The sequence below is a fragment of the Myripristis murdjan genome, chromosome 5, assembly GCF_902150065.1.
Source record: "Myripristis murdjan chromosome 5, fMyrMur1.1, whole genome shotgun sequence".
Lineage (NCBI taxonomy): Eukaryota > Metazoa > Chordata > Actinopteri > Holocentriformes > Holocentridae > Myripristis > Myripristis murdjan.
This window is the reverse complement of record NC_043984.1, coordinates 35,442,594-35,465,428: the sequence shown is the minus strand read 5'-3', so window position 1 is coordinate 35,465,428 and position 22,835 is coordinate 35,442,594. Positions and strand designations below refer to the sequence as shown.

At 41.9% G+C, this 22,835-nt stretch overlaps 1 protein-coding gene across 2 annotated transcripts in view; it reads left to right on the top strand.

The window, feature by feature from the left end:
* The window catches only part of fhit (fragile histidine triad diadenosine triphosphatase), a 459,492-nt gene that overhangs the window by 2,005 nt on the left and 434,652 nt on the right, over positions 1–22,835 (top strand). For both annotated transcript variants that reach the window (XM_030051158.1, XM_030051159.1), the window contains exon 2: positions 13,637–13,723. The gene's annotated coding sequence lies outside the window, so the exon portion shown is untranslated. The remainder of the gene's footprint in view (positions 1–13,636; positions 13,724–22,835) is intronic.

Genomic DNA, 22,835 nt, shown 5'->3' with positions numbered 1-22,835 from the left:
CGGTCCTCTTTTGTGCAACTTATTCAAAATCTGCATTTCACCTCAATTCAATTCAAGATTTATTCGTCACATGCATGAATGTACAGGTACAGCAGCAGTGAAATGTAATTGCAACAGCTCCAGCACTGTGCAAGTAAAAAATAAAAATAATAAATAAAAATAATAATAATAACGATAATAATAATAAAAAAAATAAAATAAAAATAAACATAAAATAGAAAGAATATATAACATTCCTATATACAATGAACAACCTGTATACAGTGAGTATCAGACAACAGGGGATACAGGGGACCTGCTTTGATACCTTTAATAACTGTTTAACCTGTTGTGGGGCTAAGCTCAAGGTCCCTCCTACCAATTTTATTTTTACAGTCAATATGAATCTTTCACATTAGAATTTCACAATTAACATTTGAATTATATAATAGTGTCTTGGATTAGTGCCCCCAACTGAAAATAATAAGAGTATAATTAATAAAATGAATGCATCAGTTGGTTAAATATCATGAATACTATCTGAATAACTTCATACTCTAATAAAAAAAAAAAAAATTCCTCAGTTTCCTTCGTCCTCCCTCCCCCACCTGATTCGTGAGTAGAATGTGAGTGTTTCCCTTTAATCTTGAAGCTGGAGGCATAAAATATTGGAAGTGTGTGAAGACTTCAGAGGTGATGTTCTCCCACTAATGTCGCTGTTTTCTCGGAGACGGTTTTCCTCTCGACTGGGACCGTCGGAGCCGAGGAGCGGCCTGTGATCTGTGGATAAAACTTCTCCTGCTCTGCGTTCTCCTCAGCAGCTGCCGCCTACAGCAACATAACCTTGTATTGCTAACACATTTACTGATTATTATAATGTTTATTTTTCCAAAGCGACTGTCTCTGGCGCTGATGGAGATGCGCCAGATGCCTTTTCCGGCTCCACTTTTAGCGTTCATGCATTCAAATGAAGTCGACTGCAGCTTTGCACGTTTACCTCACCCCTCTTGCTAAATCACCTGCAAAATCGGGAAACTGCGGCGACACAAATGTTTGCGTCCCAGCTGCTTCCAGTCCCACATACTCGATAAATTAGACCCTAAAAGCTCAACCAGTACAGAGAGAACTTGGACCGCATTAGTTTTGCCCACAAAAACCGACGTGAACAGTGTCCCTACTGTGAATGGATTAAGCGATGGAGATGCACATGGAAATTTGAGAATTTCCCTGGTTGGGATCAATAAAGTATATCTATCTATCTATTATATTGATATACTCAAGTACGACCTGAATTAAAGGGTCCTTGCTCTCTAAGGTGTGTCACACTGACATTTGATTTAACGGAGGCAGCAGTGAAATTCAAGTCAAACATAAATAGCCTTACAAATAATTCCAAATCATAAAAGTATACTTGCAGCTGCAGCGTAGGTTAGCATTTAAAATTTCAGTATAAATGGAGCAGATGGTTTCTCGTATCTTTCATTTTTCATTTTGGGCTTCTGAAGTTGAGTTTTAGTGAAGTTAGTGTCCAGACGTTCTGTTGTAGAGTGGTTATGTGTAATAGAGAAGTAAAGCAGTGGTTACCGAAGAAGATGGTGGTCCAGAAATCACCATAATACTGTCTGCTGAGACTTTTAGCCTTCAAAACTCAAATTTCCAAACCGTATTTTAATAAAAAAAAAAAAAAAATTGACCGCCCATTGGAGTTTTAATACACTAGACAAAAGAGAAACATTATATTTTATAATAAAGACATATAATAAAGACACATAATGAAGCATTAATTCAGCAGGCGGTCTTTGAATCTCACCTCATGGAAAAGAAAGGGCTTAAATAATTTGTGTCAGTGGGTTAAAAAAAAAAAAAAAAAAAAAAAAAAATCTATCTCCATCACCAGTCAGACCATGAGCATGAATTTTCTGAGTAACTGAATCACTGCTGCAGTTTGACCTTCATGGTGATTTACAGCCTGTGTGTGTGTGTGTGTGTGTGTGTGTGTGTGTGTGTGTGTGTGTGTGTGTGTGTGTGTGTGTGGTCAAACTGCCTGCCAGATGTGTGTGGCTATTGCCTTTGAGTTTGTGTTATATTACTGGTAATGTGTGTGTGTGTGTGTGTGTGTGTTGGTGTGGGGAAGTTTGGTGTTGAGGTGTTGAGATTTTTCTTTCTGCTATTTATTTATTTATTTATTTATTTAAATTATGAAAATAGCGGAAGACTTACCGCGCCATTCTCAGTGCTTTGATGGTCATATTTACAGAGACACAGTGCAGATTTATTCATAAGCGAGATCAAAGATGACCACATGCGGAGACACTTAAACAGATTGGAGGTTGGAGAGCGGCGGTGCAGCCTTCAAAGCGGCATCATTTCGCAAATTCAGACGCTCGCCGTCAGCCTCGGTGAAGGCCGCTGCGAGAGCGGGAACACGGAGGCCGCATCACCGGGTCTCGGGTTTCTGCGCTAATTATTACCGTTGAAAAGTCGGCGGTGTTCAAATGTGAATGACGTGCTTTTCTGTGAATGAGTTTGGAGAAGTGTGTGTGAAGATCCTGCCTGATAAAAGGAACATTTCACCCAAATATACATAATGTCCACCTTATCAGCTCCACCTGTCCAGTCTAATGCAGTTCAGCTCAGCAGCTCTGCCATAAATTCTACCTTTTAACAAAGTTTATAATGTTCAGTTTTTGTGTAAATTTAATTCTGTGTTTATTACTGAGGTTGTAGTTTGCACAGGTCTTGTACTGGACTGCATTATACTGAGAGGTGTTTCTAATTTTTTGTCCCTCCCTGTTGATATACATGCGGTGGGACAGAATAGTGGAAACAGCTGTCAGCAAAATGCAGTCCAGTCCAGCAGCAGCACTAACTATGAGCTCAGTGCCAAACATAGAAGTGAATGAACACCTCTGTTACCATGACAACAAGACAAGCGGAGCATTTATTCATAAAGGAGTAGTGTACATTAATAAACATTTCTTTATAAAAATAAAATCGCACCAAATTCAGCCAAAAGGCTAGTTTCCGTTGGTAGTGATGGAACCAGCGACCTGTCCAGGGTGTTTCCCTGCCTTCCACCCGTTGCATGCTGGGATAGCCTCCAGTCCCCTTTGTGACCTTGAATGGAATAAGCGAGTACATGAAGATGCACATGGATTATGTTGTTATACTCAAGTATGACCTGAATTAAAGGGTCCTTGCACTCTAAAGGTAGGAATATACTTGCTGCATGACCTAACGTACGCGTACACAGTGCGCTTCATGAGTGCATTCACTTGCTGCAGCACAACGCGTCCAAAAACGCATGATACTGGAGGTCTCCACTAGGGGCAGACAGCAGCAGATCGGATCGGACCCGAAAGCGCGAAGAAGCCGGGAGGTGTTGCCTGGATACCGCATTCCGGTATTGTAAACAAACATGGATTTGCTTGAAGAGGAAGAAATAATCATTTTGCTCCTGTTGAAATTGCGGCAGAAGCAAAAAAAAAATTAAAATGAATTTTGCATGAATTACTGCACCAATGTGCAGCTATGGGGTTTTTTCTATTGGGTTCAGGTCAGGTGAGTTTACTGTTAACTTTTTTAACTGAATTACCGAGAAAAACAAATTAACTTTTTCCACGATATTCCAACTTTTTGGCGGGCGCCTGATATGTGTAACCACACTCGACTGCCACTAACCACTCTTGTAACCAAACCACTCTCTCTCTACCTAAAGACAATAAAGGCTCATGGTCTTCTCTTACTTACCATACTCCGAGGGAAATTACTGTCAGTGTTGCGGTGCGAAACATAGCTTTGCAGCCAGCTGAGGCGTTTCATCACCGCCGGGCAGAAGATCTCTTCAGCTCCGTCTCCACTCCGCTTATCCAACATTTTCCTCCGGGCGCAGACATACCGATCGCGGATCGCCTTCCACTTTTTTTGGCAGGTCTCGGCGTCGACCCCCAAAACCCCCGCGATTTGTCGCCAACTATTTTGGCATGCATGTTTATCGCTGTGCAATGGCGAAGTATTGTCAAACAGGTGCTTGTAGTTTCGGACCAGGTCCGAGAGTCTCTCTTCAAAACTTTCCGCCATTGCCTTCTGATGACGCTTCTGACCCTCTGACCTCACCGTCACTGTCACTGTGTATTCGTTCGCACGAGCGCCTCTAGCGGTTATGTCAATACTGCATCTCACGCACGTGTCACGTTACCTTGCGTCGAGATGAGCGACCTCTACGCCCAGGAACGTAGAATACGCGTCGCAGCCATGACGCGTAAGCACGCGTCGTGAGCAGCAAGTATATTCCAGGCTTATGCTGTGTCCCATTGGCATTTGATTTAACGGAGACAGCAGTGAAATTCAAGCCGAGTTAGCAAATCAAATGTAAAAAAAATATACAGTACAGGCCAAAAGTTTGGACACACCTTCTCATTCAATGCGTTTTCTTTATTTTCATGACTATTTACATTGTAGATTCTAACTGAAGGAATCACTTCTATGAATGAACACATGTGGAGTTATGTACTTAACAAAAAAAGGTGAAATAACTGAAAACATGTTTTATATTCTAGTTTCTTCAAAATAGCCACCCTTTGCTCTGATTACTGCTTTGCACACTCTTGGCATTCTCTCCATGAGCTTCAAGAGGTAGTCACCTGAAATGGTTTTCCAACAGTCTTGAAGGAGTTCCCAGAGGTGTTTAGCACTTGTTGGCCCCTTTGCCTTCACTCTGCGCTCCAGCTCACCCCAAAACCATCTGGATTGGGTTTAGGTCCGGTGACTGTGGAGGCCAGGTCATCTGCCGAAGGCCTGATTGGCGCAGTCTCCTCTTAACAGTTGTTCTAGAGATGGGTCTGCTGCTAGAACTCTGTGTGGCATTTATCTGGTCTCTGATCTGAGCTGCTGTTAACTTGCCATTTCTGAGGCTGGTGACTCGGATGAACTTGTCCTCAGAAGCAGAGGTGACTCTTGGTCTTCCTTTCCTGGGTCGGTCCTCATGTGTGCCAGTTTCATTGTAGCGCTTGATGGTTTTTGCGACTCCACTTGGGGACACATTTAAAGTTTTTGCAATTTTCCGGACTGACTGACCTTCATTTCTTAAAGTAATGATGGCCACTCGTTTTTCTTTAGTTAGCTGATTGGTTCTTGCCATAATATGAATTTTAACAGTTGTCCAATAGGGCTGTCGGCTGTGTAGTAACCTGACTTCTGCACAACACAACTGATGGTCCCAACCCCATTGATAAAGCAAGAAATTCCACTAATTAACCCTGATAAGGCACACCTGTGAAGTGAAAACCATTTCAGGTGACTACCTCTTGAAGCTCATAGAGAATGCCAAGAGTGTGCAAAGCAGTAACCAGAGCAAAGGGTGGCTATTTTGAAGAAACTAGAATATAAAACATGTTTTCAGTTATTTCACCTTTTTTTGTTAAGTACATAACTCCACATGTGTTCATTCATAGTTTTGATGCCTTCAGTTAGAATCTACAATGTAAATAGTCATGAAAATAAAGAAAACGCATTGAATGAGAAGGTGTGTCCAAACTTTTGGCCTGTACTGTATATATATAAAAATAAAGTAAATAAAAAAATAAGTAAATATAAAAAAATCAGTAAATAAAAAATAAGTAAATATCGAAATATCTAATATGGCACGCCTCTAAAAATGACTGGAGGTAATGTGGACGCTTTGTCAACATGTCCGCATCGCAAACTTTGAGTGGAATCCTCCTTTAAGCCAAGGTGAGACAGTTTTCACAGGCTGACACGCTCGAGGCTCTTTGAGCAAATCTAGCATCATATCAGAGGTGGGCAACACAGACCAATATCCAATTTTTAATAAACAGACAATATCAACCCCACATATTGGCAACCCGCTGTATTTGTCTAACCGGAATAATATCCCTTAATATTGGGCCGTATTGTCTTTTCCCCCAGCCCGTGACAAACTGTGGGCCGCGTTAAAGTCTCATAAGAAATCTTTCCTTGTTGCTGGCATCGGTGTCGAATTGCACGGACACATGTCGTCCTTGCAGAAGCGGCCGTGTGTGTGTTTACAGAGGGCATTAGGCGACTGGATCATTAGATCAGCGACGCCGCGTCCCTCGGATCCCTCGGCCCGCCTCGCGTCACAACTTGACGTGCGGATTTGCGAACGGGGATACATAATGTAAGAGAGCCGCTATCAATTATGCACCATTTATTCATGCCGCGGCAATACCTTGCACAGTTGATTTGATTCTCTCCGCTTCATGTATAATTCAATAGAGCCGCGTCCGTTTTCCCAAAGCATTGTATTTTCCCGGCCCGTGCGACATGCAGACATATTGTGTTAGCGCGCCGTGCGTCATCGCTGCCCCTGACGCACATAATTCACCCGGTTTCACGTTAGAAAGGCATGCCGCTGCAAAAGCCTAGTGTATCTGTGTTTAACCTGACAGGATCCACGCAGAGGCATCGCTGTTTTGATGGACTTGAGTTGCATTTTGTTATAAGGAGATGTTTGATTTGACATTTAAATATAAGGATATAGATGGAGGTATTTTGATTTTTTCTTTTTTGTTGTTTGTTTGTTTGTTTGTCTGAAGCAGATCCAATTTAAAATCCTTAGAAAGAAAGGAAGCAAACACCGTGTTGTCGAGTTTATTAGAGGTCTTTTTTTTTTCCCACAATGCACTGATGGGGCTTCTTTCTGCCGCATTTCCGCTCGTAGTTGGATGTCACAGAACAGTGATATTAAAACAACCCGCTTCCTGTCGGCTTTATTAAACACAGCTGGACCTCGTGTCACCCGACAGTCACTTTCCTCGCTTCCTTTTTTCCCATTTTGCTTTTTTTATTTGCAGTTTCACAGTTTGCATCAGTTTAGTCCAGCCGGAGAGACAGAGAATGGTTTACAAACTGTTGTTGTGGTGCTTTTGGTTTTTAAATTGTTATTAAATTTGATTTCAAGAAACATGAAGAAGTCTTACATTTGGCTTTCTTAAACTTTGGCCATCTTTTTTTTTGTTTTATGGCAATACTGTGCTGATGGTCATAGAGTATTTTTTTTTTTTTAACCATGAAATGGCATTCAGATCCATCCATCCCTTCATTTTTCTGCCACTTATCCACAACTGGGTCAAGATGGTATAGGGCTGGGCGCAGTGGCGGTTCTGCCCATGTTGCCGCCCTGGGCGAAATTACTGCCTTGCGCCCTTCCGTGTCCGTTGCCATATATACCTTTCATTATAAATCAACTTTTGTTCATACGCGGCTGCAGCAGCACAACGGACAATGACACTGACAACATGGTTTATTATTGATTGTGCAATGCGGCTATTCGCCGGTAATCGCGGCATCAGGCGAGCCTACCTACTGGTTTACATATGCAACAATACATGTGTATTTGCACCCCAATATTAGACGAGGGTGTTTTTTCAGGGCATTTTCAATGGAAAAAATATCGTCTTATACAGGGACGGTTTTTGCTATAGGCAGTGTGGGCAACCGCCCAGGGCGCAATCTACTTGGGGGCACACGAGAAAAAAAAAATCGCCAGTTTTCTAGACTACCGTATTGACCCGCAATATGCCGCGGCACCATCAGGCAGCATCACACGAGCCGGCCGCGGCACCAGCCGGTACCGCGCCCACCCGGTCAGGTCTGCTGGATCTGACAGGTGAGCGGCCTGATGCCAGCTGGTGCCGCGGCCGGCTCGCGTGATGCTGCCTGATGGTGCCACAGGGGCGGGGGGGTTGGAGTAGTAACATGAAAGGGTGCAAGCCAGTAATTTCGCCAAGGGCGGCACTCGTGCCGCCCCCCACGTGACATGAAAAAATGCCGCCCCGGTTCGCCCGTGCCTAAAACCGCTACTGGCTGGGCGACATGGAAAAAATCAAATATCACAATATCTTTGACCAAATACCTTGATATCGATATTGTGATGATGTTATAGGAATGTGCTTTCAAGAGATTTTCAAAATATTCATCAGTAATGTGGATAATAATGACAGATGAGATAGAGGCAAATAATAAAACAGCTACAACAGTCTAATTATTGTAGGAAATTGCATCCCTTTAGCAGAAAAAGACAATATTTATGCCATATCACGATATTACAATATGTGAAATCCCAGATGATATCAGTTATAAGATATCAGATATAAGTTTTGAATCATGATATTGAAGACTAAGTTATAAGATATCAGATATAAGTTGATATTGAAGACATATCGATATATTTCCCAGTCCGAGTTCCTTTCCTCAGCCACATCCACCAGCTCTCTAAAAGAGAAGAAGACATCCCACTTTGCTGACTTTAATTCATCATTCCATATTTTATCATGTTCTCTGTAAATATGTTAAGCCCATATTTAGTAAGGTGAGGTATTAAAGGGCTTCGTCAGCCGGGAATGGGTCGATAAAAGTGCACTGGCTGTATTGAGATATCCTGTGGACGTTAATGAAGCTTGCGAGGAATAAACCATTCATTGCTTGATCATGGCTTTGAGCAGGAGGGATTCAAATTCCCAACGAGGAATTATGGCGGGGTGCGCAGTTTCCCCTTCAGCTGTCTCTCTGGGAGCAGAGGTAATCATTAGGGCATCAAAGTGAGTGGCGGGCGGCGGGGGGGGGGCAGGGAGCGGCCTGCGGCTCCCACCACACCGACCACCATAACCAGTGCAGCTCTCTTTGTGCAGAAAACGCTGTGAAGAAACTGGATGATATAATCTCAAACAGGTCAGGACGAGAGCTAAAGTAAGTCGAGCAGCGTTCTCCGTCGTGAGGAGGAAGGTGACGCGCCGAAGGTCTCACACAGACGACGGAGCGACGCCGGCAGCTGCAGAGGAGCCTGTCAGGAAGCCTGAGAAGGCATTATGATGTAAATGGGAATGACAGCGAGCAGGTTCAGGAGATAAGCAGCTCGCAGGAGAAGCATCGAGGACATACACAGATCAGCGTTACCCGGCAAGAATGAAGTTGTGATGTCTGGAGTTTGTGCTGTTGCCTTCGCTCGTATGTTGTCCTTCACTGTAAGAAACTGAGCAGGCACTGTCAGCGGTGGAGAAACTGATCAGTATTTGCACTGTTAGGGGAATTAGGCATCTGTGGACGGAGGATTTTCCTTAAAAAAAACAACAAAAAAACAACAACTGTCTAAATTCAATGTATGGACACTAGCAATGTGTGCCTGGATTTTCTTGTTTTGCTGAGCTCGGGACTCTAATGGGCGTCGGCCTTTGGGCAGCAGGTGTGTAGCTCCCAGCCAATCACAGCACAGCACGGTGTCAGATCTACAGCGCAACATCCAATAGGAACCTACAAAAAATGTGGGCGTGGAACCGTGGGAAAGAAAAGAAATCTGGCGAGGTGCCATAGGCGGTTCTAGGGGGTGGCAGGGGGTGGCAGCTGCCACCCTAGAAAAATGCCTTGCCACCCTAGTTGCCACCCCAATTTCAGACAATTTATTTATTTATTTTTTTAATTGTGGCTGTTCGGAAACTCGCTGTTACGAGACTCAAATGTCCGAGTGCAAGTAAATGCAGCAAAAGATGACACTCCCACTATTTAAGGGGTTGATAAATAAATAAATAAATAAATAAATATTTCTAATGCCACCTTTTGGTTTTCTATTCAATGCTTTACTCATGTACCACAATAATAGAATGTTTTTGAGTTAAAATATCCTCATTTGGGGGTTTTCCAAGCAAATACTGATATATGTGATCGTTTGGTATTAAATCAACATATATTTCTGCCACTCTTTAAAGTCTCCATGCCACCCTCTTGTCACCCCATGAATATTAGTCTAGATCCGCCCCTGCGAGGTGGAACACCAATCGGGCAAAGATGAGGATGAAGAGCGACACGGTGTTGGCCTGCTGTCTGTTAGATAGGTTGGTGAAGGTGGGGCATGCAATTTTTTTTTTTCCGTTCAAAAGACTGGCTCATTTTTATATTTATTTATTTTTAACCCATTACGACCTAAACATTCCACATGAGACTAACAGGGTGGTATCAGACTGGACTGGATGCTAAGAAGCTGTGGGTTAATATTTCGATCAGAATCATTCAAACTTAGACATCCCATGTATATTCTATTGGTGGGATATCTGAGTTTGAATTATCCTGAAATAATGATAATTTCATTTGGCAATGGTCTGTGTGGACATTAAATTATTAAATTCATTAAAATTAAGAATTAAAGCAAAAAAACAAAGAAATTGGGAACTGGCTCGTTCACTTCAAAGAGCCGGTTCAAAAGAATCGACTCGTTCGCGAACGACCCATCACTACTGCAGACACACACACACACACACACCAACACACACTGATAATGGCTCACAAGTCATGATGGAGAGGATCATTTGTGCATGAATCTATGTATTGTTTTTTTTTTTGTTTTTTTTTTAGGAAAATCCCACTCATTCTGCCTTTTAAAGCAGGAAGTCAAGGCTCGGTCAGAAACAGCCGTGTGAGTTTAATGGTTGTGGAAAAGGAGGCAGCTTGTTAACTGGGATATTATGTGACTTATCTGTATTACCTGGCAGAGTTAGTCTTTTTAGCATGAACCTGATTTGTTTGCGCACTTGTTTGGCACGAGGACTTGGTATTAATACACAAACACTTACACTAAGCACAGAGGTAGCCGTGTGTGAGCACTATCCTTGTAGCATCCTTGTGCATTAGCTGATTCGGGGGCCTCTGTGTAATTGCGTGGCTTAGATAAATGATGAGGGTGTCTAGACAGCAGAGCGGGCTGTGGCGCTCAGATAAAGCTGCCAGTCAGAGCAGCAGGAGCGGCCGGACTCATAGCGCAGCCCGAGCAGACGCAGCGTGGACATGCAGGCCGCTGAGCTCGCCGAGTGTCCGGGCTCGGCTCCGCTAAGTGGCGGGTGCAGATCAAGTGCGTCACGTTTATGGTGTAACGCCGTAGGATGCAGATGCAGTGTGTATTTTACAGTGTGGAAATGCATGCTCTGGCATAGAGAGAGGTATCGATGGCAGTGTGTCGGAATGCAATTTTGATTGATTGCATCCCTTCGACTAACCCTACCTTTCATGAATGAGATGAGATTGAGATTTAACCGCGCAGTATACGAAAAACTTCAAATTAAATTCATCCTTCTCCCACAACATGCTGGGAGACGTCAATAAAAAAAAAAAAAAAAAAAAAAAAAAAAAGCCTCCCAATTTTATAGAAAAAGCTGGCACAAAATTTCACCTTTCATCTTTTCATTTCCTGAAAGAGAAATCCCAAACGGATGAAGAAAAACAAATGAATGAATTCTGACACGGCATTGGTGGTAGTAAATCACTTGCAATGACAAACATGTCAACATCCTTTGCACAACATGGACTGCTTTAAGCTTGCACTTGGAAAAGGCCAATAGCAGGGGCGAAAATCCCATTTCATTATTGGGGGGCGACAATAAACAGCAAAATTTCAGAGAGTAATTGTTGGGGGGGTCATGAAAAAATTGCTGTCTGGCACGACTGTACCTCCCTCTTTCTCTCTTACGCTCCTTTGAAACTTGCCGTACAGTGTTGAGCCCTCAGCATGTTCATATGTTTTAAATAATGCTATTAAAAGCAATAATCCTCCAACCAAATTTCTTTGCTCACTGTTCTGTTTCCACTACAGTCCACCAAAGTACCTTTACAAGCACTAGAAACTCAGAATAAGCTCTAAAACTAGAAGAAATACCTTGAATAATCCAACTACATCAAACTATTCTTCAAAAAACATATTTATTGTCGTGTCAACAAAAAACAAAGCAAGATATGGCATCAAATAGTGACATACAGTATATGTTTGAGCTGTACCCTGTCCCTTTGAGATCAAATAAGAAAATGAAATGAAACTATGCCACATAACAATGCCACTTAAAAAAATAGATATCTTTCTAGATACAAACTCAAAATATCAGTAACATATGAACTATTTCTGACATTAATATCCTGACAGACTTTTTGAAAGAATAAAAAACTCAGTATTTGCAACTTTATGGATGGGGGGGGTCTTGTCCCCCCCGACCACACCGGGATTTCCGCCTATGGCCAATAGCACAGACTGTAGAGCCGTGGTTCTCAAATGGGGGTACGTGTAACCCTAGAGGTACGTTGGAGTACTGCAGGGGGTACGTAAGATTTTCCAAATGTCATGTTAAAAATATCAGTCATGCAATTAGCCTATGCTTTAACAAGTTCAATAGAAGATGCAAATGTTTGATAAAGCACATGTTATCTTCAGGTTTCCCTCTGGGTGTCCTGAAGGTGTGTGTGTGTGTGTGTGGTTTAAATCTGCTGCCGTGGTCGTCGAGCGAGGACGTTCTGTGTTCACTGTGACCGAAAAAAATCCAGAAAATGGATCAGTGGTTGAAGGAGGAAGAGGAGAAAAAGACTGTAACACAATGAAGGTTATATTGGCATATTTTTCTACCAAACTTTTTTTTTTTTTTTTTTTTTTTTTGGAATTGGTCTGAGGGAACTTGGCTGAAAAAAATATTTAATAAAGGAACAACCAGTGTAATTATCCATATTTTTCACATTATACAGATTTTATCCGGTGTTTTTCAGTTTTTTCGTGCTGCTGTTTGCTCAGATTACCGGTCCGCCCGTAATGAGCTGCACCACAGCTTTGACAGAGGACCGAGGCAGCCTCAGACGTTTCCCCCCCCCCCATTATTTGGTGCCACCAGAGTTCAAAAGGCATTGTTCTCACCTGGACAAATGAACAGAAGTAAAGGAAGAAATGCTCCAGAGTTCAATTAAACGGCTCAGCCTCGGGACATGCTGGGTGTGAACACTGACCTGACAACTCTCTCCTCCTTTTAAAACACTTTGAAAGCACAGCACACTTGTTTTTTTTTTTTTTTTTTAAGCCTTGATTTAGCTGTAGTTTGTGATTGAGACTTGATTTCATACGTTGCATTGAATTAATCTGTGCGTTTGCCCATTTTGCATATCAATCTTTTTCTCCTTTACTGTTCAAGGCCTTTATTGCTAACATTTTGATTCCTCTTTTAAGGCACTTTTATAATACCACTTTGATAAGTGCGCTATAAATAAAGCCACTGATGATGCTGATGACTATTACAGCCTAAATTAGCATAGCTGTAGGAGGAATTTATCTGATTTGGAGCAGCTGAGCTCTGTGCCGCTAATACATTTCTACCACGGATTCAATATTGAGCGGACTGGTTGCCTCTTTCAAAGCAAATGACCTAAAAATAAACCAATAAAACATAAAAATACATGTTGGCCGGGTTCTTCTGTCATCGCTGACTGTTTCTCCAGCCTTGATAGTTGCTGAAAGGGGAGCAGCAGAGAGAGAGAAAGAGAGAGAGAGAGAGAGAGATGAATGTAGAGCTCTGCCGATGGGCGGAAAAATTCTTCACTTCAGATTCTGTCACTGGTTCGCTGTGTGTGTGTGTGTGTGTGTGTGTGTGTGCGTGCTCACATGTGCACTCTCAGAGGTCAGTCTTAGAGTTGTGGGCTGTGGAGAGAAGAGCTGCCAAATGATTTTCACTGCAAGGTCGCGAGGTCAGCGTCGAGGCGTGGAGAACGGGGGCTCGGCCGGACCCCAAACTGAATATCAACGCTCCACTTCTCCCCTCGGCCTCTCTCACATTTACATGAAAACTCACATCCATCCCGCTTTTTTTTTTTCTCCCCCTCACAGGTACAGCGAGCCGAGCCTCAGTTCACTCTGCCTTGGCCTCATTCGGAAGCCGTCCGCCGCAGCACCGAGGAGCCGTCCTTCAGATAGGTAAAGATTATACAGCTCCTACCTTCTGGTTGCTGGATCTGAACTCGGAGACGCTCACATTGCAAGTCCTGTCTGTGAACTTCTGCGAGGGCACCGTTTTTTTTTTTTTTTATCTCATTCACCGAGAGATGTTTGCAAATCGAGCTGTGGCTCAAACAGCAAACATCAGCCCTTTGCAAGCGTGAATTCCTGCAGCACTGAGGCTAATCCACCGAGGCTGCACCCCTGTGCCCTGCAGTCCCTTTATAATTGGAGGTCCTTCTGATCTCATCAGCTTGAGAACGTCTTTACACCACCTTTCAAAGCATCTTATATACTACACTGCAAAAAATAATAATAGTAAGTTAGGTAGTCTCACATTCAGTGTTAAAATTGTATTTTTCTTGAATGAATACATCAACATTTCTGGAAAAATCTCCTTTTTCTGACTTTCCCAGACTGAGACAAGATGTTTGATGTTATTTTCACCTCTGTCCATCCGGTGGTTCCTATGAGAAGCAATTCCTGTTAGCTTAGCATAAAGACTTGAAGTCTATGGGAGTCGTTAGCGTTGGAATATTCCCATAAAACAAGCGGAAAAATTCTGTTGCACAAGATAATCCCACTCGTCTCTAAAGCAGTTTTGCTTGTTTCAGGATTTGTTCCTGGAACAAGTATAAATGTGTTGAAACAAGGCAGAATAACGCAGATTGGCCCACCAGGATTAAAAAAAAAAGGGACTTGATGCGAGATAATAATGGAAAGAAGTCGCTTGGAATTGCCAAAAAGCGGGATTCTATCATCCTACTGACAGATTTTTTACCTTGTTTGAAAAAAACAAACAAGGCTTTAACACTGAATATGAGACTAAATGACTTCATTTTTTTCTTTTTTTCAGTGTACAATTATTTAGGGGAGTAGATTTGAATTTAAAAGTAGATTTGAATTGCCTCACCCACAAATAAATACTCTGTGGCTGACATAAAGAGATGTGCATATGCATGACAGGCACAAAGAAGCTTTATTTTTTTTATTTATTTTTTTTTTTGACCAGTGCCGTTAAGCAGCTTTGCACTCATTGTGTTGTGAATATCATGGATTTGTGATCCGGCCATTTAATGTGATACAGCACGTTCTTCCCTTCCCTGTGCAAAAAAAAAAAAAAAAAAAAACGTCAGTGAAACTCGGCCTGAAACTTCCGAGCGGCATGAAAGGACGCCGGTTGTGCCTGCAGTCACGTGTATAATTATATAGGCTCTACTGTTTGCAGAGGGAGTATAAAAATCAATGAGGATAAGTCAAGTCATTCATGACCTTTCAGATCATTCAAATGCAATAAAAGAGGGCGCCGCTGCAATAAAGGCGCTGAGGCCTTTTGGAATATAACATGCTTATTTCTGATGCCCTTCAGCTCTCACTATCCTGTTAGCATTGCAGCGGCGGCGGCGGCGGCGGCGGCGGCGGCGGCGGCTCACGTCTCTTGACGGAGGCTTAGCTTTCGTCAATGTCAGTGCTCGCTGAATGGGGGGAGGGGAGGGGAGGAGTGGGGGGGTGGGGGCACGGCTTCCCGTTCCCAGTGCCCAGAGGATGATAGTCATTTATCCCCACTCAGTAGTTTGTGCCGTTAATCTGTGTGAAAACAAAGCCCCCTTGCTCGCAATTACATTTACTGGTTCCCTTCTGATCACTCTGTCCATTTCTAGTCCAGGCCAGAAAAAAAAAAAAAAAAAATATTGCTGCTTCTAATGGCAAATGACAGCAATCCAACACAGGAAGATAATTGGCAATATCTGATTTGGAGAAGAAGGGAGAGACGAGCGAAGAAGCTGCTGGGAGGGGGAGAGCTGACAGAAGACGGGTTGGAGGAAAGATGATGTATAAATGTGGAGGGAGAGAGAGAGAGAGAGAGATTAGAGAGGAGGCGAGGAGGGAGAGAGCGGCAGGAGCGGTAATCAACTCCAAAAGACAGACTAAAAAAGCAGCGCTTGTTTTTGTCAGCTGCCTCGCCCGAGGCTAAGAGAGATAGCCGGCCAAGCTCTTAAACCAGGTATGACTGAAGTGAATTCTCCAGGTGCATCTCTGTCTTTGTTTCACTGAGCCTCCTCTTTTGTTTCACCGCGAAGCTAAGCAGGCAGATCCTCCTCCTCCTCCTGCTCCGATGCAAAATCAACTCCCGGGCTTCCATGCTCTCTGGGAAACGGGTGGTCCAAATCCTTTTTAGACACTTTTCACAGGAGTGGGCCGGCATGGCAATGTCACGCCTTGTGCAGCGGCAACAAACAAACAAACAAGCAGGCGACGAATGAAATGACCTCGCCTGTGATGCTTTAGTGCTGCAAAAGATTGTTTACAGGCCGGGTGGGCTCCGCCGCCTCCCTTTAGTTCAAATGATTATTTTTTTGAGTTGCACACGGGGCAAATCTGTTTTTTAAACCCTCACCTGAATGTAAGAATATAGTGTTTGCCACAGCATGAAGACATGGCAGGAGGTTCCTTCCCTCTGTGCAGCCAGAGAGAGAGAGAGGCTGTATATCCTGGATAAGGCAGATGTATATGTCATGTGTGAGAATGGAACCGAGATTGCCTCATATATAGAAGCAAATTCACGTAACACACAAAAGATGCATTTTTGATGTTGTGTCAATGCATTATTCTCGCAAAATCAACGCGTTGAATTGCGCGACAAAAGTCAAACGCTGCTCGTGAAAATGCGTTCGTGAGCACCTTTTGTTTATTCAAGCGACACGGTATCAATTTCTGAATCTTATTTTCTGCATTTATTTATGTGATGCACTCCTGGTTCCACACTTGAGGCGATGATGGATGTGCCGGGGGGGAAAAAAAAAAAAAAAAAAAAAAAAAGGCTTTGTAGCGCCGGTTGTAAATCAGCTGATCTGACACTGTCCACCATCAGAGGAGCCTGGCTCTTTGTCACAGGCTGTTGTAGTACTCGGTTCTCACCACCGGGGATCCTCTCTGCTTTCTCATGATCAGGCACGCTCACCGGATCCAGTCAGCACTGATCTGATACAGGAGGCTGCAATTTCACACACTGGGTAAAATCAGGGGTGCTTCTGCTCTGCTTTGTTTTGCTGTGTTTCCTGCAAGTCAAAGCAACCTTTATCTGTAGAGCACATTTCATTATGTGCTAAACACAAAAAAGAAAAAAAACAAAAAACATATTATAACAACAGTAATGATAAGCATAATAGTCATAATAATGAAAAATAGGAGAAATGCCAAGAGCAATAACAATAAAAAACGGTGTAAAAGAGTTCTCGCAATAAAAACAATAAGAATAACGTTAGGTGTGGATAGAAAGAATAAATAAAAATGAGACGGAGCAGCAAAACAGTGAAGCAAACGGCCGGTTTGATCAAAGGCGGTGGAGAAGAAGAAGGATTAGAGGTTATTTTTAGGAGAGGCTAATGACACATCAGGGACCACATGTGTAAAACTGTAGATTCACGACTGAAACTGTGAGCTCGCACAAAGTCAGAAACATGCAGACGCATTCTTTGGGTCAGATTTATGGAGCCTGTGCGTGCACGTGCACGAGCCTCATGCACGCTCCGACAATCAGCCGTAAATGGAGGTGGACACGCCCCTAATCGGCTCATTTGCAACACACGTATACTCACTCATAAATATAACAATAATTTAAAAAAAAAACAAACAAACATAAATAGGCTTGTACAAACTCCTGCACGCACAGTAAATTATATTAGATATTGTATATTGAAATAATGAAGTTACTGTAATAATGTCACATGAATTCCCACTTTCATGTTATTTTCTGCCGCTTCTCCACCAAAACTCTGTCGAGGCTAAAAGCTCCATCTCCAGATTTAGATTTGGATGTTGTTGTTGTTGTTGGAGGTGGAAGTAACGGATTACATTTCCTCACGTCACTGTAACTGAGTAATTTTTTGTGTACTTGTACTTTTTTAAGTATTTTTTTTTTTTAAAGTCAGTAATTTTGCTTGTACTTCAGTCCATTTCTGCTTGAGTTTGGTCCTTCACTGCATTTTAAATCAGATCCATTACAGAGATCAGATGATCAATGACAGACTGTGGAACCTTTCACAATAAAAGCACAGTCAGCAAACATGAGAAGAGGAACCTGCTTCTGCTTTGTTGCTTCTACTTTTTGTTGTTTCCAACTTCCAATAAAACCTGCAGTCTGGTTGAGTCTACAGGGTCCTCACTTCAGTTTTAGTGTAATGCCCCTTTAAAAGCATGTAGTGTGCAGCGTGTTCTCTCCTCCTTTTCTAACTGCATGGAAAAGATCCCAGCTAACACAGTTACTGTTTGGAAAAAGGAGCTCATTCACTTTTACTGCCAGGACATTTGACATGAGACACTTTGGACTTTTACTGCAGGACATTTTTACTGCACTACTTCTACTTCTACTGCAGTCACATACCAGCAGAGGAACAGTACTTCTACTTCTACTGCAGTCACATACCAGCAGAGGAACAGTACTTCTACTTCTACTGCAGTCACATACCAGCAGAGGAACAGTACTTCTACTTCTACTGCAGTCACATACCAGCAGAGGAACAGTACTTCTACTTCTACTGCAGTCACATACCAGCAGAGGAACAGTACTTCTACCTGAGTAGCAGTTTGTAGTATTTGGTAGGTTGGTACATATTTGTCAGACATTTGGGAGATGTAAAGTTGGTCAAGACCCTGAAGTACTTCATAGGCAAGTAGTGAACTGGAAGGTGTGACATCTTCACTTTTCCTTGTCCGGGTCAGGACTCACACTGCGGCGTTTTGAAAAAAGCTGCAGATGTTTTAGGCCGCAGAAAAAGAAAACTACAACAGTCAAGTCCGCTCGTAAGAAAAGAGAGTTTTTCACAGTGCGACTGAAATAAAAGTGCTCGCAAGATGATACGAAAGCTATTTTTTGTCACGCTGTGAATGTGGCTTTCAGCGCCGAGGTCAGAGTGTATAATTACACCGACGTTTGTCACTCAGTCTGGCCATGATGGAGCTGTAAGAACCACAAACGATCACGCTCCATGTAACCCACACTACATCACGCTGCTTCTCCTTCTTCTGCAGTTCTTCAGTGATGATGATGATGATGATGATGATGTAGGGAGGCTGACATAGGAAGGCTAATCTCTCACTCAATGTAAATTTATTATAATGGATTTGGAGCAGTGTGAGTACGTGCTTTATTGCCTTATTGATGCTTTTATTGTTTATCTTTTACTGGTTCAGTGTGTTATCATTACTTGTTGCTGTTATTATTATCGTTGTCTATTTGTATATTTTATTGATTTGGCATGTTTTTATTCCATTTTATACTTTTGCATCACGTTAGGCTTTGTGTCGTCAGGGTGTCCTAGAAAACGGCTTGCTCCCAGGGGCCATCCCTGATTAAATAAAGGTTTGATGGCGATAAGACAATTTTTTTTTTTTTTTTTTTGAATAAGCACCCTTCAAAACAATACAGTGCCAGAAAACAGTACAGTACACAGAGACGGTAGTGAAAAAGAATAGGGCTGTTATGGTGCTAAGGGAGAAAATGCAATTGAATGTCAAATTGAATTGGTAGAAATAGTTTAAAAAAAAAAAAACGACTTGATAAATCTGTTATCTGCAATGCATCAAACTGTCAGTGGCAGAAACGCAGGGAGCCAGTGTCACTGATCTGGATTAGGAATGCCACAGATGCGGACATTAAGCGCTCCGTCTCGTTAAGGAGAAAAAAAAAAAAAAAAAAAAAAAAAAAAAAAACACAGACAGCCGTTTATGAAACCGTTTGCCAGTTTGTACGATGCAAACCATAAGTCCGCTCCTGCCTGCGCTCTCTCACTTCTCAAGACGGATAGTTTGTTTGCCATTTCATCCCAGCTGTAATAAAATACAAACCAAAAAAAAAAAAAAAAAAACTGCTTGTAGTTTTTATAGAGGAATTTATTGCGGGCGATCTGATCTATTATCAGGTTTGTGCATTATCTCTCCCAGCTGGTGGATGTGTACGCTACGCTGAGCAAAGACAGGAAATATTAGCCCCAGTAAATGCCACATTTCTTCATATAACGTCAGGATTCCATAACCAGAGGCCATAAATGCAATGGAGCCTGTCCAATTGCATTTATTAGCATGTACTCATTACTTGTACTTGGTCACGAGGAAAAAAAAAAAGAGAGAAAATGCTATTAATTATTTTAATTGGATTATGATGATCATTGGGGATTAGATCTTGCAGGGCTAGGAAGGATTTTGAATGTGTCACTCTAATGATTGTGTGGATGGCAGTGCTATCAGACTCCAGAAGACAGGATTTAAGGAAGAAATAAAAAATTAAAATGAGAGTTTATCTTTTGTACAGACCTGTTCCTACTGAAAAAAAAAAAAAAAAAAAAAAAAAAAAAAAAACAGGATTACACCTGATTTGCGGTGTGCTGTTTCATGCCACATTTATGAGGAGACAGCCAACATTTACAACTTCATTACACATTTATCATGATTGCGTTAGCCGGCGTGCCTGCGGTCTGTGTAGAGTCTCTGTTTGTCACACACTGATGTCTCACTCAACTCTCAACTCCCTGGAAAATTGTGTGTGTGAGATAAATCAGCCTCATGTTTTTATTTTTTTTATTTATTTATTTTTTTTCCCAATTTGATGACACGGTTGCAAAACGATGCAATTATTCTTTTACATTCTCACGCCGTCCAGCTCAAAAGAAAATACATTTTAATATAAAACAGGAAATACCATACTGTATACAGCCTCATTTAGATGTATATTTATTCATCTTCAGAATTCTCCATTTAAAAAAAAAACAAAAAAAACACAAGTTTCCTGACCTATTTAGCCATCCATGTTGCTGCTTTATTGTATATTTCACCAGAAGCTGCACTAAATGTGAGTAACTTTTAATTTTTTTGCCTTCGTTGAATATGCTAAGCTCAAAGTCGAGCGGTAAATGTTTGTCCTCAGTCGATTCAAGAGCACAAACTTTCAGACTAGGATACGTTTCCAAAGCAGATTTCACATTAAAACGCCATTCAGCTTCCAGGGATTTTAATTCAATTTGAACTAAGGAATGTGACGAGCCCCTCCCCTCTGTATGCCAGCCGCTCACATTTAACTCCACACAAACTAAATATCACAAAAAACCTTTTATGACCTTATAACCTCTTTTAAGCCGGGCAGGTACCTTGTCTGCTTTTGCTGCACTGTTGATTTGTTCACTTATTTTTAACACATTAGACCTCTGAGATCTTAAATTAGCTTTTTTTCCCCTCCTTTCTTTCATTTTAACCAAAGGCTCCATAAACTGTTGTCAGACATCATTTAGATTCATATGGAACATATGTTTTTTAAGTTATGTTCTTTGTAACTGGATTTCTTGGGATAAAGGGGCAGATTAAATAAGATTATTCTTCTTTCTGCTCCCTTTCATTCAAGATCTGGGAACGTTTGTATTTATATTAAATTGTTTTTTTTTCTTTTATAAATGAATGAAATAAAGAATAAATTTAAAAAAAAATTAAAATAATGAACAAATGGGCGTTGTTAGCTAGAGGACTGAGAAACTTAGGGTTGCAAAGTTTCCAGAACTTTACTGGAAATTTTCCAGAAACTTTCCACGGGAAGTTAAGCTGGGTATGCGTATTCTTTACATATGTCTGCATGTGGCATGCAAACATAAATAAAAAAGTCCTATTCAGCATATAAAATGAAACTGGCTAGTTAGCTTCTGTATAAACACATTTTGATTTATTTTTTGCCCGTTAAACTTTAATACCATAACTCAGATATATTTACTTAAGTATCATCATCAAATTTGACCTGGCTGGATGTCGTCTGGCCTCAGATGTCGCCATCCTGTTGCAGTGTGCAGGATTTTAGAAATGACCTGTGCATGCAGGGGGCGTGGTCTCATGTAGGGGGCGTGGCCTCACACAGGGGGGCGGGGCCTCAGCAGCCCTGCAGTCAGTCCTGTGCTGTGTGCATGGGATGGAGGAGCGCAGGGTAAAATTCAACTGAATTTGGATTGAATCTAAAGATCGTGGTGCAAGATTTTTTTTTTCAACTACATTTAAGATTTTCAGTTTATTCTCATTAATTCCCATAGAAAGCCTCCAACTTTGCAAATTCCTGGAATTTTGCAGCCTTGTGTGCCGCTGTGCTGCATCCTCTCGCTGATGGCAGTCCGATGGGGCAGTCGATTTAGGCGCTTCAACTTTTCGAAAACACGAAGCTCACCGCAGGATAGGGGGGTAAATCACGATATTATATCACTTCTTTGGTCAACAATACGATATTTGTCGATATCACAAAGTCAGCCACGATACAGTTTTGATTTGATTCATTTCAGGGCCCAAGAGAATATCATCATGTCCGTTTCACACAGACAGCTACATCACAACACCGTGGTTCTGTTTTAGGTCCTTGATTTTTTTTTTTTTTTTTTTAAACTTATCATTGTGTGTTTGTGGTTTAAATCTGTTGCCGTGGCTGTCGCATGAGGATGTTTGTTCACTATGACCGAAAAAACTCCAGAAAATGGATCAGTGGCTGAAGCGTAGCAGCGATACAAGAAGGAGGAAGAGGAGAAGAAGAAGCAGAAACAGAAACAAGAACATCTGCTCAGTATCAGGTTGTTATTTTATTTTTTTTCCACCGGTTCAGTAGTTTGCTGAAAAAAAAAAAAAAAATCATAGGGGTTACATTATTGAAAATAGTTTGAGAACCACCATCCCAGACAATATCTAGTCTAATGCTGTGATATTGATGTGATATCGATGTATCTCCCGGCCGTAGCCCACAGTGCAGTGCTGCATGGAAACAGTCGGCGTGTCAGGATTTCTTGTTGTAACTGATAAACAAACTCAACACAAAAAACCTAGCTGCAGATATCGGCAGGAGAACGGATTTACAACCTGATAGGAAGAATGCTTTGAGACGATTTTTTCCAGCAGAGCATATTCATATTCATATTCATATTAACTCAGTTTTCCCGGGGGGATCAATGAAGTATTTCTGATTGTGATTCAGACGTGCTTCTGAACACGTCTTTAAGCAACGTGACCCCTGTCAGCCTGTATCAGTGACCGGGGGGAACTGGGCCCACACAGTCGGGGGGGGCCGAAAGCCTCATTT